Raw genomic sequence first — 16,770 nt, 5'->3', positions numbered from 1 at the left:
GTCAGTGAAAGCTGAAATAATACAAAATACTTCTTCCTTCACTGGTTGATCAATCAGGGCTGTCTTTTAAAATGGCAAGATAAAGCAATTATGCCACCAAACATGTGAATTGTATCTCCTCCTTTGCAAAAAGGATAGAAATACAAGCTTCAGGCATCTATAATCAAACTCCTCTTATTTAATTTCTTAAAAGCAGATTGTGTTTAAGTCTAGCCTCTCTCTTCACTTAGCATAGACTGAGCATATCTTCAGTAAAGAGTACCATGCAAAGAATCAAATACCTCCAATTTAGCCCGATTAAGGAGGTGGGCAAGGAAGATGGGAGGAGAAAGAGAAATTTATAAGAAAAACATGTGATTTGTTGTTTGTAAAAAGCCATAATTCTATGATATTTAAAAAGAAATGCACTATTGTTTTCTTATCTGCTTTTTTTAAACATTATATTTATTTGAGACAGAGAGAGGGAAAGAGAGAGAGAGAGAGAGAGAGTGAGAATGGGAGCGCCAGGGTACCCAGACACTGCAAACAAAATACAGATGCGTGTGCTACCTTGTGCATCTGGCTTACGTGAGACGTGGAGAATCGAACCTCAGTCCTTAAGCTTCACAGGCATATGCCTTAACAACTAAGCCATCTCTCCAGCCCTTATCTGTTATTTTTTTAAGTCTTGTAATGATAAATTTCCTAGTAGAAATCTTCAAAAACCTGGTCTTCTGTTCTTTACTTCCTTCCTTTTATCAATTCCTCCCTTTCTTTTCTTTTCTCTGCCCACATCACCACCACCACCCCCTGCCTTCTTTCTAGACAGGGTCTCATGTGGCCTAGGCTGGTCCTGACAATACACAGTGGAACTCCTAGTCTTCCTGTCTCTTCCTTCAAATTGCTGGGATTACAGCACTGTGCCATCACACCCAGCTAAGAACCTTCTTTTACAATTATATAATAATTTTTAAGTGAAATTAGATTGAGGCAAAGGAAAGCTGACCACATAACATAAAAGTTCCTGATTTTTTTTTCCTTTTTTTAAAATTTTTTATTTATTTATTTGAGAGCGACAGACACAGAGAGAAAGACAGATAGAGGGAGAGAGAGAATGGGCGCACCAGGGCCTCCAGCCTCTGCAAACGAACTCCAGACGCGTGCGCCCCTTGTGCATCTGGCTAATGTGGGACCTGGGGAACCGAGCCTCGAACCGGGGTCCTTAGGCTTCACAGGCGAGCGCTTAACCGCTAAGCCGTCTCTCCAGCCCAGAAGTTCCTTATTTTTTAAATTTTTTGTTTGTTTTTATTTGAAAGCAACAGAGAGAGAAAGAGGCAGAGAGAGAGAGAGACAGAGAGAGAATAGACACGCTAGGATCCACTGCAAACAAACTCCATATGTGTACACTGCCTTGTGCATCTGTCTTACATGGGTCCTGAGGAATTGAGCCTTGTTCTGGGTTCTTTAGGCTTCACAGGCAAGCGCTTAACTGCTAAGCCATCTCTCCAGCCCAAAAGTCACTTATTCATCTAAGCAATATTGTTCTCCCATAATCTAGTTCATGAGATAAATTTATATAGCTGAAGTGTGAATCATGAAAATGGTGAACTTGGGCTGGAGAAATGGCTTAGTGGTTAAGGTGCTTGCCTGTATGTCTAAGGAACCACGTTTGAATCCCCAGTGCCCATGTAAGCCAGATGCACTAGGTGGTGCATGTATGTGGAGTTTGTTTGCAGTGTGGAGGCCCTGGTATGCCCATCCCCCTTTTATCTGTCTCTGTCTCTCTCTTGCTCTCTCACTATCTTGCTCTCTTGCTTTCTTTCTCAAATTAAATAAATAATTAAAATATGTTTTTAAATATTGAACTTTAGGTTGAATCTCCATGTTACCATAAAGTTTAGCTTGCTGGAGTCTGAAATCAGAGGTTTCAATTTTGGAAGTAAGAATAGACATTTTCTGAGGGTTCACAACCCATCTTGCTCTATGTGGCTCGAAAAGATCTAAACCTTGAACTTTGTTAGAACTTCACATATAAAACACAGGTGTGACATAAAAAGTTGTAACTTCCACTTCATATTTTTCCTAAATATTTAAAAAATGCAGACTCAGAGAAAAAGACTAAAACATGTCAGTACATTCGTGTACTATAATGTGTTAAACAAGAAGTCACAAGACAATATCTCACTTCCCTAGGCCCTTCCAATTTCATGAAAATAAGTAAGGGAAAGAAGAATATTTCCTCAAGAATCATGGTCATGACTTTGACAAACTGAACTTATGCCCCTTGTCTTTCTTTGTAAGAAGATAGTTCACTGGTGGTCATGTGTATCTTTGCAAGCGCCTCTGAAAATGCTAATGTAAAAATATGAATCTTTTTTATAACTGTACACATGATATTTTAGTTAGTACCTGTAGTGTTGCTACAAGAACTCTGGGCATCTACCTCCAGGATCCTGCATCTCTGAAACTTGGGCTCTAGAATGAAGAGTTCATTCTCAATGGCCTCATGTGGGCTGTGCACCACAGAATATGGTACTACTTGTATGTTTCAAAAACCAGTCTAGAACAAGGTGGCACATGCCTTTAATCCCAGCACTTGGGAGGCAGAAGCAGGAGGAGTGCCATCAGTTTGAGGCTACCCTAAGACTACATAGTGAATTCCAGGTCAGCCTGGGCTAGAGTGAGACCCTACCTCAAGAAACAGAAACAAAACAACATTTAAAAAAAAAAGTCTAAGTCAGGTGTGATGGCACACATCTTTAATCCCAGAACTTGGGAGGCAGAGGTAGGAGGATCATTGTGAGTTTGAGGCCACTCTGAAACTACACAGTGAACTCTAGGTCAGCCTGGGATAGAGTGAGACCCTACCACCAAAAAAAAAAAAAAAAAATCTTTAAGAAGAGAGGGCATGTCCATCCTGAAATTTCTGAAAGTACTATGTTCACCCCCTCTAATCCAAGCTGCTCTCACTCTTGGTTAGGGAATCTACTTTTTTTCCCCCCTCAATTTTTGTTAACATTTTCCATAATTATAAAAAATATCCCATGGTAATATGCTCCCTCTCCCCCACTTTCCCCTTTGAAATTCCATTCTCCATCATATCCCCTCCCCATCTCAATCATTCTCTACTTTTTTTAAAAAAAATGTTGTTATTTTTATTTATTTGAGAGCGACAGACAGATAAAAAGGGAGATAGAGAGAGGGAGAGAGAATGGGCGCGCCACGGCCTCTAGCCACTGCAAACGAATTCCAGATGTGTGCACCCCCTTGTGCATCTGGCTAACATGGGTCCTGGGGAGTCGAGCCTCGAACCGGGGTGCTTAGGCTTCACAGGCAAGCGCTTAACCACTAAGCCATCTCTCCAGCCCTAGAGAACCTACTTTTTCAAACACACACACACACACACACACACACACACACACACACACACACAGAGAGAGAGAGAGAGAGAGAGAGAGAGAGAGAGAGAGAGAGAGAGAAGAATGAATAAATGAATGGAAATGGGTGCACCAGATCCTCTAACCACTGCAAACAAACTCCAGATACATATACCACTTTATGCATCTGGCTTTGTGTGGGTATTGGGGAAGTGAACCCCAGTCTTTAGATTTTGCAGGCAAGCACCTTAACAACTGAGCCATCTCTTTAGCCTAGAATGTTTTTTTTTTTTTTTCTAATAGATGACAGCAAATTCCTGGGAAAACCAAAATAAATATAAGAAAAGATGGACAACTGCCTAGCATGAGATGAGTCATCTCACATCTGCCAGAGCTCAGGAAACGGTAAAGGAAGTGGTGATTCAAGCCTGAGGGCTGCTCTCACTGCTGGCTACAATATTCTCTAGAAAGATGGTGCTAGACACTGAGGAGACTCAAACTAATCAAGCAGAAATTCAGAAGATGCAGAGTTCAACACTAAAGGAGACATAACACACCCATCAAGGCTCAAGGAATATTGCAGAAAAGGGATGAAAGATTGTAGGAGCCACAGAGTGGAAAAGTGTATTCAGAGACATTGTTCCGCTCTCCTCCACTGGTGCATTCGTGATGCATTCATGTGTATCCATAGCAAATACCAACAACCCCACTAAAGATAGCCCTTAGTGGAATGGGGGAATAGGAGACAGGTAATACAGAAGTAGAATATGATGGGAATATGACCAATATGTAATTTGTTCATACTGTAAAGTTCATAATAATAAAAATAACTATGAGCTGGAGAGATGGCTTAGCAGTTAGGTGCTTGCCTGGGAAGCACTTTCCCCAAAGGGAAAATAGGTCATTCTTTCAAAAAAGCATGCCTATTAGTATCTGAATAAACCAATCAGTATATATTAAAAATTTACAAGACGGGTGTGGTGGCTCACAGCTTTAATCCCAGCACTTCAGAAGGCAGAGGTAGGAGGATCTCTGTGAGTTCAAGGTCATCCTGAGACTACAGAATGAATTCCAGGTCAGCCTGGGCTAGAGCGAGGCCCTACCTCAAAAAAAACTTAACAAAAATACAAATGGCAAGCTGGAGAAATGACTCAGTGGTTGAGGTACTTGCTGGCAAAGCCAAAGGACCTAGGTTCAATTCCCCAGTACCCACATGTATAAGGTGGCACATGTGTCTGGAGCTTGTTTGCACTAACTAGAGGCTCTGGTACACCCTTTCTCCCCCTCTCTCTTTCATTCTTTCTCTCTGCCTCTTTCTCTCTCTCTCTCTCTCTCTCTCTCTCTCTCTCTCTCAATAAATAAATAAACTATTTAAATAAAAATATATACACCTGAGTATACATAGTGAATTCCAGGTCAGCCTGAACTAGCATGAGACTCTACCTTGGAAAACCAAACAAACAAACAAAAAAAAAAAATGGCAACGTTAGGGCACTATATTTCAGTTACTGCTCAGCCCACTAACCCTCCTGCTGTGTACTCAATGAGCGATTTTTCCAAAAGAAAAAAAAAAATCATTATTTTAATAGGTGCACAAAACACTAAATAAAGTTCAACATCCATGTACAACAAAAACTTGTCACATATTGTCCTATTACCTAAACCAAAAAACCTTTTAAAACTATCTCTTTAAAACAAAAAACAAGGGCTAGAGAGATGACTTAACAGTTAAAGCACTTGCCTGTGAAGTCTGATTCCCCAGTACCCATGTAAGCCAGTTTCACAAGGTAGCAAGGTGGCATGGAGTTCATTTTCAGTGGCTGAAGGCCCTGGTACATCAATATCAATTCTCTCTTTCTCCTTTTCTCTGATTAGAAAAGGAAAGAAAAGAAAAGAAAAGAAAAGAAAAGAAAAGAAAAGAAAAGAAAAGAAAAGAAAAGAAAAGAAAAGAAAAGGGCTGGAGAGATGGCTTAGCAGTTTAGGTGCTTTCCTGTGAAGCCTAAAGACCAGGGTTCAAATCTCCAGTGCCCAGCTGTACATGGTGGCTCACGCGTCTGGAGTTGGTTTGTGGTGGAGGCTCTGCTGTGGCCATTCTCTCTCCCTCTCTCTCTCAAATAAATAAATAAAAACAAGATAAGAATATTCTATTATAATCTGTGATGGGATTGGAGTTTTACTAAAACATGGTGATGTTATAACCCCAGTACTTGTGAATATTGACCTTGCTCAGGAATAACATCCTTACAGATGATCAATCAAGTTAAGATGAAGTCATTATGCACAGCCCTAATCCAATCCTTCTCACAAGAGGGAATTAGGCCATGGACACAGAGAAAAGATAATGTAAATACAGGGTAAAGATCAGGATAGACATGCTGGAAGCCACTAGAAGACATTTGAGGGATTCTCTCACACCCATCTTTAATTTCTAGCCTCCAAAGCTATGTCACAATAAGTTTCTATTGTTAAGTTATCCAATTTGAGACAGCAGTCCTGGCAAAGTAATATGCCATATATTCAACACTGTATTTATTGGGAGTCTTTGCCAGTATGAAAACCAGAAACCAAAACTGCACAACACAAAAACTCAGACTCTCAGACAGAACCATTATCAAGAGTTCAAAATGAAGACACAGAAATTCAGTTACTCAAAGGCGGTATCATGTTTAGAAGTGTTTAGTTTAAAAAAAAAAAATCAATATACCAAGCTGGGCATGGTGGTGCATGCCTTTAATCCCAGCACTCAGGAGGCAGAGACAGGAGAATTGCTGTGAGTTCGTGGCTACCCTGAGACTACATAGTGAATTCCAGGTCAGCCTGGGCTAGATCAAGACCCTACCTCAAAAAAACAAACAAAAATATCAATATACCAAAGTAATCTGCACTTCTATACATAAGTAATAATCATACACTTTAATCTTAAAATGTCTTAAATATAATGTGTGAAAGAATTAGCCAGGTATGGTGAAGCATGCCTTTAATCCCAGCACTTGGAAGGCAGAGGTAAGAGGATCACTGTGAGTTCAAGGCCACCCTGAGACTCCATAGTGAATTCCAGGTCAGCTTGAGCTACCGTAAGACCCTACCTCAAAAACAACAACAACAACAACAAAAAGCTAATAAAGATGTACAAGATCTCTGGAGAAAACCCCTATATTCTTGTTATATATTAAGGCATATCTAAATTATAATTGTAGAAAGCTTTTCTGCAAAAACCAATTAACTAGTTTTAAGTGGAAGCAAAAGAACCTGGAATCTCTAAAACTATCAAATATTCTGTTGTTGTTGTTGTTGCTTTTCAAGGTAGGGTATCACTCTAGCCCAAACTGACCTAGAATTCACTATGTAGTCTCAGGCTGGCCTCAAACCCATGGCCAATCCTCCTAACTCTGACTCCCAAGAGCTGGGATTAAAGATGTGTACCACCATGCCTGGCCTGTTTTTTTTGTTGTTGTTGTTGTTGTTGTTGTTGCTGCTGTTATTTTGTTTTGTTTTGCTTTGTTTTGTTTTTAGGCAAGTCCAACAGACTAGCCCCTTTTTTTTAATGAAAAAAGTGAGAACAAGAGGGAGAATGAGAAAGAGAGAGAGAGGGGAAAAATTGTTGTGCCAGGGCCTCCAGACACTACAATCCAGCTCCAGACACATGTGCCAACATGGGCACATGTGGGACCTTAAGCATTTGGAGAGTGGAACATGGGTCCTTATGCTTCACAGGCAAGTACCTTAATCACTGAGCAATCGCTCCATCCTCTGTTGTTTTTTTGAGGTAAGATCTTACTCTAGCTCAGGCTGACCTAGAACTAACTCTGTAGTCCAAGTTGGTCTCCAACTCACAATGATCCTCCTACCTCTGCCTCCTGGGATTAAAGGTGTTTATCACTAGTCTCAGCTCTAAAACACTATGCTTGGCTCTAAAACAAACTGAAACAAAATGATAAAATTACAGGACCTGCAATAATGAATTTCAGAAACTACTATCGAAGTACAACTTGAACTCTGATCCTTCTGCTTCCACTTCCCAAGTGCTAGGATCATAAGTATGCACCACCTTAATGACCATTCTTTGCGGGGGGGGGGGGGGGGGGGGGGCGCCAGGGAGCAGAGAGAATAAAAGAGTGGAAGCACCAGACTTCTTGCTGCACCAAATGTATGCACCACTTTGTGCATCTGGCTTTACATGGTACTGGGGAATGGAATCTGGGATGGCAGTCTTGGGAAACAAGCATCTTTAATGGACTGAACCATCATCCCAACCCTCACATGGCCATTCTGAATGTTCCTATTTCTCTTAGGTATAGATATATACATATTTATGTCCATAAAATGACTTGCACATATAAACATGCACAGCAGATAATCCTTAATGTCCTGAAACAGAAAACAGGCTTTTACAACCATTTAACTGTGGCATATTCATATCATAGAATATTACTGAGGAATAGAGTGATGAAAACAACACTGGATGAATCTCAAAAACACTGAAAGAAACAACATACATGCTGCATATTCCCATGAATTTCAGAAGCAAACAGCACTAATCTATGCTGACAGAAATCAGAAATTCCGGTCTGAGGATATGGCTCAGCAAATTAAAGGCATGTGTTCACAAAGCCTGCTGCCCTGGGCCAACCCAGATTCTATTCCCCAGTACCTACATAAAGCCACACACACAAAATGCTACAAGTGTCTGGAGTTTGAGGCCTTAATGTGCCCATTCTCTCATCATTCTCATTCTCATTTTCATTATTTTCTCTCTCTCTTTCTCCTTCTTTGCAAATAAATAAAAATATTTTTTAAAAAAGGAAGCCGGGTATGGTGGCACACACCTTTAATCCTAGCACTGGGGAGGCAGAGGTAGGAGGATCACAGTGAGTTCGAGGCCACCCTAACACTACATAGTAAATTCCAGGACAGCCGGGACTAGAGTGAAACCCTACCTCAAAAAAAAAAAAAAAAAAAGAAAAAGAATTCAGGAATTCTTACTTTGGAAGGATGAGAATAATTAAATGGCAAAGGACAAAGGAAACTTTCTGCTACAGAAATAGTCTATATTCTGCTTAAGATGTTGATTACGGAAGTACAGAGCTGTCAGAATGCATCGACCTGTAGTATACTTATGTTGTATGCTTTTTACTGTGCATGCCTACAATCCCAGCATGTAATGGGACATGCACAAGGATGGGAGTTGGGACCCAATCTGACCTACATTGGGAGACTCTATTAAAAAAAAAAAAAAAAAAAGAGCCAGGCATTGTGGCACATGCCTTTAATCCCAGCACTTGGAAGGCAGAGATGGGAGGATTGCCATGAGTTCGAGGGCACCCTGAGATAACATAGTGAATTCCAGGTCAGCCTGAGCTAGAGCGAGACCCTACCTCGGAAAAAAAAAAAAAAAAGATAGAGACAAAATACAAGGGCTCACATATCTGACCAAAGGTCAGAAACACAAGGCCCTTGGGGACAGCAAGGAAGCATAAACAGGCAAAGCCCATAAGCAGGCTTTTGCCTGAGTGGAAAAACAATTGACTAATAAACATGATAAAATATTCAACCTGATTCATCTCCTGGAACTGCAGATTATAACTGCAAGAGACTTTATGTTATACCAGTGAAATTACTGGAACATTTGAAGCTTTGTAATTCAAGTGTACACAAGAACAGGGAGGGATGAAAATCCCTACCACAGATATTTCCAAACTGGTAACCCTGTTTTAGCATTTCCTAAGAAGTCTTTGACATGATTGAGTGAGCTAAAGATTCTCCCCATTGAATTTGCATTCACCAAGACAAGAGCTCACATCAATCTTGTCTGAGATGAAGAAAACCTGGAAACACCCCGGGTTTCCTCCACAAGCTGGAAGATTATGCAGGGGGAAGTAAGAGAATGATGTACAGCTATTGACAAGGGTGAAGTCTAAGGAAAACGCCTGGAAAAGAGAAACAAATCCAGGCAGGCCAGGCCTGGGCACAGACAGAAGCCGGATTTCAGAAGTACCTTAATGTGTGGTTTCCTAAGTGGAATGCTCCATGAATTGTTATTTTCTATATGAGTACTTTTTATATGCACTAAACATTAAATTGAAATATTTATGTTTGTCTATAAAATATTAATTTTCCCAAACTAGTTTAATCTTGGAAGTAAAAAGTAATGTTTAATAAACCCATTATAATACACAAATTGTATGATATTTATTTAAAACTTCATTTCATGAAGCATATTTATCATATAAATGATTTATTCACAATTTATTGATTCACCTAAATTTAATATTTAGGTTATATTACATCTATGCGTAAGAGCCACTTCTCAGAAATCGAAGTCCATTTTGAGGTTTCCCTTAACGATGTCCCATCAATGTCTCTTCTATCGTTAGGAGATGAAGAGTAAGATGAGCAGTGTGACTGCTCAGGGTGGTAGATGCCTGCACTGGTGGGTGTCTGCACCTTCTGGGGCAGCACTTCCTCAAGGCCAGCCTCTTTGCTGGTAGCCCTGAGCCATTACTGTGCATTCTCAGGACCATGTAAGTATGTGTACTCATATTTTCTTTTCTAAAAAAATACTTTAGGGCTGGAGAGATGGCTTAGCGGTTGAGGCACTTGCCTGAGAAGCCTAAGAACTCATGCGTGACTCTCAAGGTCCCACATAAGCCAGATGCACAAGGTGCCACAAGTGTCCAAGGACGCACAAGGTGATGCACACTGCTGGAGCTTGCAGTGGCTAGAGGCGCTGGAGAGCCAATCCCCCCATCACTTTCTCTCATAAAAAAATATTTTATTTGTTTGAGAGAAAGAGGCAGATAGAGAGAGGAGAGAGAAAATGGGTGCAACAGGGCCTCTAGGCACTGCACACGAACTTCAGATGCATGCACCACCTTGTCCATCAGGCTTTACGTGGGTACTAAGGAATCGAACCTGGGTCCTATGGCTTTGCAGATAAGTGCCTTAACTAACCAGTGAGCATCTCTCTAGTCCCAAGCAACAACTTTCAAAGGAAATAAATACTTCAAAGTCCCTAGACAGTTATATGTATACCAGTACTTCCTTACTTCAGGGACAAAAAAAAAAAGATCCCCATCCCCAAGCTCAAGGAATGTGTATTTTAGCTCCATAACAAAAGGAACTTTTCCTATAACAAGCTAAAGACTTTTTCTTCATCTATCTTTTTTAAAAATTGTGAGGAGAGACAAAAAGTGTGGATGTACCAGAATCTCTGCCACTGCAAATGAACTCCAGAGACATGCACTACTTTATGCATCTGGCTTTACATGGGAACTGGGGAATCAAACCCAGGCCAGAAGGCTTTGCAAGCAAGCACCTTTAACCACTGAGCCATCTTCCCAGCCCCATTCATCTACTTTTTTTTTTTTTTTGTTTTTCGAGGTAGGGTCTCAGTCTAGCCCAGGCCGATCTGGAATTTACTCAGGGTGGCCTCAAACTCAGGGTGATCCTCATACCTCTGCCTCCCAAGAGCTGGGATTAAAGGCATGCGCCACCACGCCCGGCTGAATCTACATTTTTAAAAAGACATTCTTCCTAAAGGTAGCCTTGCTATTTTCTCCCTTTTCACTGTTAAGTTTTGTTTGTTTTGTCTTTATCTTATGGAGTTACACCATAAGTAAATAGAGATCACATGGTCATTTTAACATCTGACCCAAAGCCAGGCCAGATTTGAAACCAACATGGAAGATGGGCAGCAAAGTAGACCATGAACTTAAAACAGAAGATCAACCCTCTTTAAATAATACTGAAGAGAAGCCATTGCCAAGAGGTGCAAGGTAGATTCAGCATATGGGGGGTGGGGATGAAAATGGGAATTCTTTTTTCTAGCAGCAAAGGAATTGAACAGCTGTGTATCAGTCACATGGTTCATGAAGAAACAAATGTCAGCTGTTCGTTAGAAGGCTTCTGTTGGTGTGCTGGGGTTACTGGGGCAGTTTTAAGATCTTTATTGAATGACTTTGGGGGGGAGTGATTATCTTCTCCAGTATAGTGTTCTAGTTTAGCATCCTAGGTATAATACTTTTAAAAAGACAAAGGTTTTCCCCTTGAACATGCATTTCAGAGAGGAGAGTTTGGAAGCCTGGCCAGTCAGTTCACTCATAGTCTCAAATACTTGGAGGCTCAGGCAGGATGATCACTTGAGCCCATGAGTTCAAAACCAGCCTGGGCAACATAACAAGACTTTGCTTACCCATGCCCAAAAAAAGGAGAAGGGGGAGGGGGGAAACTGGGACTTTTGCTTGTTTCAAATATATTCCATAGAATGGCTCATGCTGGGCTGGGGCAATGGGAGCTGACTCTTAATGGAGTCTGAGCTGGAGTGTCTGAGCATTGACAGCAACAGGTAGGGAAGGTTCTGGCAGTGAGCAGTGAGGCTGAGAGAGGTGACAGCTCTCTGTTAAGACCAAGGCCCCAGAGCTCAGCTGGTCACCTAGGTATGACAGACATCCCCAATGTCAATTAGGTATCCTGAGTCCAAGCCATGGCCTGGCTAGTCATGGTCTTCACCTCTGTACATAGGGTTTATTGGACTCCACAGGTTGCTCTAGAAGGCTTGACTAGACATGGCTGGTAGGTGGAGAGCTGAGACTCCAAACCAGGAAGCTTATCTCTAAAGCACACTCTCTTAACCAGGGGTTACACTGCCTCCAAACCTGACCAGTACAAACATGAGGTGTGCACACATCCCATACAACATAAAGGTTGTTCCAAGCGTGAATGGGCATGGGTCAACATAGCCGTGAGGACAACCTTGGCTAATCATCATGAAAGTTCCAAGCAGGCAGTGGTTTGGTCATAGTGCTTTATATTGCCACCCTCCTTCTCACAGTCTCTGTGTGAAGGTAGAGGGGAGGGTGTTATTTCTTTGCAAGAGTCAGGGTCCAATAGTGTACCCCAGGCTGTCCTTGAACTCACTATGTAGCCCAGGCTGGCCTCAAGCTTCGGCTAATTCTCCTGCCTCAGCCTTCTGTGGGCTGGCATCACAGGCATGTACCACCAGGTCCAGTATCCATTCATTTGTACAATGACTCTGAGAAGAAAGTGACTGAGATGTGAAGTGGCTTGCTCAATGTTACAAAACTTCACAGGGACTCTGCCCAGTTTGTTTCTGACTCTAGCCCCATCCTTGCAGCTGCACTGATTGAAGAAACCAGAAATTTCAATTCCACTGAACATTCAGTCTTCCTGATCAAATAAAGAGGCCAGGAGCATCCTTCAAGGAAACTTGGTCCTGCTGCTATACCTTACCGGAGCTCACCTTTGAGATCAGCTAGGGCTCTTGCTTCTTGAGCCTGTGAGACTCAGACATACTTCCCATCAAAACAGGATATAAGTTTACATGCCATAAGCTGTTGAGGATACACAGACCGGCCATCACCATCTGTTTAGTGACTGAATCTTGAAATTTCCTGGAAGTGAGCCACAAATAAATTGGTTTGTACCACAGAAAACTTTTCCCCTTTGACTCTCAAGGCAGCACTTGACCAACATGGGTACAAAACAGACAGCAAAGGGCTAGTTACAGTACAAGGGTCTGCTTTGGTGACCCAAATGAGTCCAGAAAGGGAAGGAGAAGGGGAGGAATAGAGGGGAAGGTAAGGTCTAGCATCTGTTTTGATGATATTATCCAGACACATATCTATATATAACTATTTACTCATCTCATGGTCACTGTCCTTTCTCCTGAGTATACTAATCAAAACCATTCAAATACACAGAAACATATATAGCTAGCTCCTGTAATCTGTGGTTCTGCCTCTATGGATTCCATCAATCCCAGATGGAAAATTTTTGTTTTGTTTTGTTTTTTTTGGTTTTTCGAGGTAGGGTCTCACTCTGGTCCAGGCTGACCTGGAATTAACTCTGTCCTCTCAGGGTGGCCTTGAACTCATGGCAATCCTCCTACCTCTGCCTCCCAAGTGCTGGGATTAAAGGCGTGCGCCACCACGCCCGGCTTCCAGATGGAAAATTTTTGCAAAAACAATTGTATCTATACTGAACATATACAGTCCCTTTTTTCTGTCATTATTCCCCAAACAACATAACAACAGTTTGTTGTATTTGTATTTATACATCAACTAGAGATGACTTAAATGTATGGCCCAAGACAATTCTGTCCCATTGTGACCCAGAGAAACTCTAAAGTCAGACATTGCTGATCTGAAGTATATCTGAGTAGGGGCTGGGGAAATGGCCCAGTAGATGAAGGTGTTTGGTTGCAAAGACTACTATTCTGGGTTCAATTCCTCAGCCACTCATGTTACACTGGATAGACATTTATCTACAGAACCAAGAGACCCTGGCATGTTCATACATCCCCCCACACAAATAAACATTTAAATTTAAAAAGTATATGCGAGAATGTGCAGGCAATAAGTAATGCAATTATGATGGTATTTTATGTAAGGGATTCAAGCATTCACAGATTTGATATCCATGGAGGATCTTGAGCTAATAGCTCATGGATACTAAGGATGACTACATACACACACACACACACACACACACACACACACACACACACACAAAATATATATATATATATATATATCCTTATACCATATATACATATAGCATATGTACACTCGATTACACAAGGATTATAAACCATATAAATATCGTGTATGTATCATATACATCCCAAAAGTTACCTCAGCAGTTTTAACTTAAAAGAGGGGCTGGGGAGTGACGGGAAGTAGAAAGGAGCAGAATGGGAATGGGAGAGCTTCTTGGGCTTTTACTTCATAACACCTTGCTCCATACTGAACCTTCAAACAGCAACAAAGAACTGTCATGTATAAGATGCTAGGCAGTCGTTCTCATTTACATACACTATTTTTGTTGAATTTTTTTTTTTTTGAGGCAGGGTCTTACTCTAGCCCAGGCTGACCTGGAACTACTCTGTAGCCCCATGTAGGCCTTGAATACAGAGAAATCCTCCTACCTCAACCTCTCCCCCCACAATGCTGGGACTAAAGACCTATGCCACCACACCTAGCTTGTTGACTCTGTAATGTACTTCAACAGTAGGCACTTGACTATGTAAAAAAGATCTTGATTTTCAGTCATCACCAACACTTCTCAACATATTTTGCAAGAAGCACTCAATCTCATTTGGGGTAGCCCCAAATTGAGTTGTTATTTTTGCATTCATTTAGTTGTCATGTATTTTTTAATAAAGACAAACAGGTCAGGTTTGCAACAGGGAAGATGAGTTGTAAAATCTGAGCCAAGTTATTCTGCAGAATCTAACACCTGGCTGCCACAAATGCATTACTATAATGTATTTCTAACAAGGACTGGGTTCAGACCAAGACAAGATGCTTAACCCATTCAAGGAAATTTCCTTGAATGTTTTTAAAGGATGGAAAATGTAATATTAGCATAAGGCCATAATAACTTTAAAGAAAAAACACAGAAATGCTACTTGCAAGTCAGGCCTAGAAATTACAGTGCTGCTTTTTAAATAGTGGGATTTTTATAATTCTTCACATCGATGGAGCAGCCCAGTGAGGAACAAATTTAGTGCCAATCTCTATCTCTGGAAGATTTAGGCCAAGGCTGAATCCATCTGGAGGGCCTGCAGTGGCGAAAAGCAATGTCCCCACTCTAGGACCAGAGGACTGCCACACAGATATGAGTGGAGGAGAAAAGGAAGAGCGAAATAAACTCTAGAGTGTTACCAAGCCTCTTAACCAACGAGCTAAAAATGCACTTTTGTCGTGCACAGAAAACATGTATTTAAATCCACAGGTCTAACTCCAGAGTAAAGTATTCATCGGGTCAACAACTGCTCACAGCATAAAACCACAGATTTTTCAGAGCCAAGAAAAACACACCCTACATTCTCATTTATATTTATTAACAATCATTTGTGCACCTGTTATACACTAGGCCCTATGTCAAGGTGTATGCATTTAGAATACACACACGTTTTGCAATATTAGCTCTATAAGGAAGAGGGGAGACAGGGTGTCTGACCTGAAGAAGCTTGCTATGTAACCTAAGAGGGCCTTGAACTTCTGAACGTTTATTTCCAGAAAGTATATGCCACCTCCCTAAGCTATTAGCCCTATTGTGATTGGGGAAACAGACTCAGAATGTCCAATAAACTGCCCAAGGGTCACCACTGGAAGTGGCAGGGGTGGAATTTGAATCTTCAGCCCTGTGCCCGCATCACAGCTACGGAAACAGGTCCCATTTTACACATGAACCGGGGCCAGGGAAAGGCTAGTTAGTTGTGGGCAGGGTCCAGGGACTCCAGTCGGGATCTTTCTAGTATCCCTGGCTTCCTTTTGCTATTCACCACAGAGGCAGCTGTGATGACAGCTGAGGTTGCTTGGCTAGCAGAAATGGAAGGAAAAAGAAAAGGAAGCAGCTGGTCAAATGTCTTTTCCTATCTGACCATGGAGGTTCAGCTGGGCTGACCAGGGGAGATGCAAACCCCACACAGAAGCCAGACCTCCACAGCATTCTGACCAGGTGAGCCAGCTCACATGGCAGCAATCCGATCCAGCTCATGCACACCTTCTCAGTGCCTCCCCTCGCCTCTACATTCACACCCAATCTGCCTTCTTGACCCAGCACACTATCAAGGATCAAACCCCCACTCAGTGCACAGCACCAAGGAAGAGGCACTGTGTCAACTCCACTTCCAGCACCCAGGTGTAACCCCAGAACAGTGGCTCCTTAAGTGTCACCCAACAACCCTAGCATAGAAGCAGCACCCCAAAACAACTTGACAGCCTCAATCTTTCAAGTCATGCCCGTGCAGCACAGGGGACCAAGCAGAAGGCAGTGGAGCGACAAAGTCCCATGAGGATGCAGCTGCCAGCCCCTGGTGGCAGAGCCAGGGCCCAGGAACCCAACACAGGCCTGTTCCCTCCTCTCCAACACACCCCTGCCTCGCATCCCAGCTCAGGGAACAATTCAGACCTGAAGATGACCCCGAATTTCAACTCTTCAATCCACGGAGCTGGGGAAACTTCAATTACAACAAGCACCCAAAGGGGCACAGCCGTTCCTGGCCCTTCCCCAGATACGCAAGTGAAGGGCACGGTCTCTCAGGTCTTCCCTCCGCCCAGCTCACACACCGCGACGCACACACTGGCTGAGCGCCCACGCGTGGACGCCCGGCTCCCGGCGAGCCCCCGGGCGGGCGGCCGGTCTGCGTGCCCGCCTCCCCGCCGCCGCCGCCGCCCGGGCCGCGCAGCCCCCGGCCCCGCGCCCGCCCGCCCGCCCCGCAGGCCGCTCCCTCGGCGCTCACCCGCGCTCGCCGTCCCGCGCCGCCCGCGGCCTGGGGCCCCGCCGCCCGCTCCGGCCGCGGCTCCTGGGCTGCCGGCCCCGCCGCCGCTTCCCGTCACGTGGGCCGCCGCCCGCCCGGCGCCGGCGGAGGGCGGGCACTCTCCGGTCC

The 16,770-nt window shown here is 42.9% G+C and overlaps 1 protein-coding gene across 1 annotated transcript in view; it reads right to left on the bottom strand.

Moving 5' to 3' along the window:
- Tgfbrap1 (transforming growth factor beta receptor associated protein 1) overlaps positions 1–16,652 on the bottom strand; it is a 74,097-nt gene extending 57,445 nt beyond the window's left edge. Inside the window, exon 1 of the mRNA XM_045147466.1 lies at positions 16,624–16,652. The gene's annotated coding sequence lies outside the window, so the exon portion shown is untranslated. The remainder of the gene's footprint in view (positions 1–16,623) is intronic.
- Positions 16,653–16,770: the final 118 nt, after the last annotated feature.

The sequence above is a fragment of the Jaculus jaculus genome, chromosome 4, assembly GCF_020740685.1.
Source record: "Jaculus jaculus isolate mJacJac1 chromosome 4, mJacJac1.mat.Y.cur, whole genome shotgun sequence".
Lineage (NCBI taxonomy): Eukaryota > Metazoa > Chordata > Mammalia > Rodentia > Dipodidae > Jaculus > Jaculus jaculus.
Note: the sequence above shows the minus strand (reverse complement) of the source record. Positions and strands in the feature narration are given on the sequence as shown.